The sequence below is a fragment of the Salvelinus sp. IW2-2015 genome, linkage group LG8 (assembly GCF_002910315.2).
Source record: "Salvelinus sp. IW2-2015 linkage group LG8, ASM291031v2, whole genome shotgun sequence".
Taxonomy (NCBI): domain Eukaryota; kingdom Metazoa; phylum Chordata; class Actinopteri; order Salmoniformes; family Salmonidae; genus Salvelinus; species Salvelinus sp. IW2-2015.
Window position 1 is genome coordinate 2,245,455 of NC_036848.1, and position 1,747 is coordinate 2,247,201.

Sequence of the window (1,747 nt, forward strand, 5' to 3'; positions counted from 1 at the left end):
GAAAGAGGTAGAGAGAGAGGGAGAGGGGGAGAGAGAGAGGGAGAGAGGGAAAGAGGGAGAGAGGGAAAGAGAGAGAGAGGGAGGGAAAGAGAGAGGGAAAGAGGGAGAGGGAGAGAGGGAGAAACCGCGTGAGGGGCTAAGAACCTTCAGGATAAAACAATGGGTAACTTGAGTGAAATAACGTCCATGACAACAGCAGACGAAAACAAACAAATAAACACTATATGTACAAACCTCCACAGGTTGTGGTCCCTGTCCAGCCTCCCATACACGTTGTCATAAAAGTATTCTTCAGGTTTGAGTAGTTCCTCAGTGTATAGTTTCCCACATCCTTCTGTCAGCTCCCCCTCTCTTTTGCTCTTACACTAGCTCTCTATGTCACTCTCTCTCTCTTTCTGTCTTGCTTTCTCTCTCACTGCTGTGCAGTGTTTCTGCTAATGTCGCTCCCAGGCTGTCTGTCAGAACCCTTATAAGATTCAGCGATGACATCATAGCATGGCCTCAGCCAATCACATGCCTAGCCTGACGCGAGCGCTGAAGGCTGCAGTGAGGTGAGTTTGAACAGAGGGGAAGAGAGAGTATGAGAGGGAGACAGTACTGGATGCAGAGCAGAATTAGGACTATATCGACTAATTATCCAAATCTAGAAAAGTGCCGTTAAATTCCACAACCACCTAAAGGATAGTGATGCCTAAACCTACAGAGAGATGAACCAATAGAAGAGTACTCATAGCCAGCTGATTCTGGGGCTCTATTCACAAATATATATAGACACCACATAGCCCCAAGACAGCAACCCAATTAGACCCAACCAAATTATGAGACAATTAAATGAGAGCTACTTGAAACATTGGAAAGAATCAACAAAAAAACTGAGCATGCTGGAATGCTATTTGGCCCTAAACAGAGAGTACAGAGTGGCAGAATACTTTACCAATGTAACTGACTCATAATGAAGAAAAGTCTTGACAATGTGCAGACTCGGTGAGCATAACCTTGCTATTGAGAGAGGTTGCCTCTTCCATGCCGTCCCTTGGAGGGGTGAGTCACATGAGTGGGTTGAGTCACTGACGTGATCTTCCTGTCTGGGTTGGTGCCCCCCCYTTTGGGTTGTGCCGTGGCGGAGATCTTTGTGGGCTATACTCAGCCTTGTCTCAGTATTTCTCCTGTCTTATCCGGTGTAAGTTGATGGTTGAAGATATCCCTCTAGTGGTGTGGGGGCTGTGCTTTGGCAAAGTGGGTGGGGTTATATCCTGCCTGTTTGGCCCTGTCCGAGGGTATCGTTGGGTGGGGCCACAGTGTCTCTTGACCCCTCCTGTCTCAGCCTCCAGTATTTATGCTGCAGTAGTTGATGTGTCGGGGGGCTAGGGTCGTTTGTTATATCTGGAGTATTTCTCCTGTCTTATCGGGAATTTAAGTATGCTCTCTCTAATTCTCTCTTTCTTTCTTTCTCTCTCTCGGAGGACATGAGCCCTAGGGCCATGCCTCAGGACTACCTGGCCTGATGATTCCTTGCTGTCCCCAGTACACCTGTCCGTGCTGCTGCTCCATTTTCAACTGTTCTGCCTGCGGCTATGGAACCCTGACCTGTTCACCGGACGTGCTACCTGTCCCAGACCTGCTGTTTCCAACTCTCTAGGGACAGCAGGAGTGGTAGAGATACTCTGAATGATCGGCTATGAAAAGCCAACTGACATTTACTCCTGAGGTGCTGACYTGTTGCACCCTCGACAACCACTGTGATTAT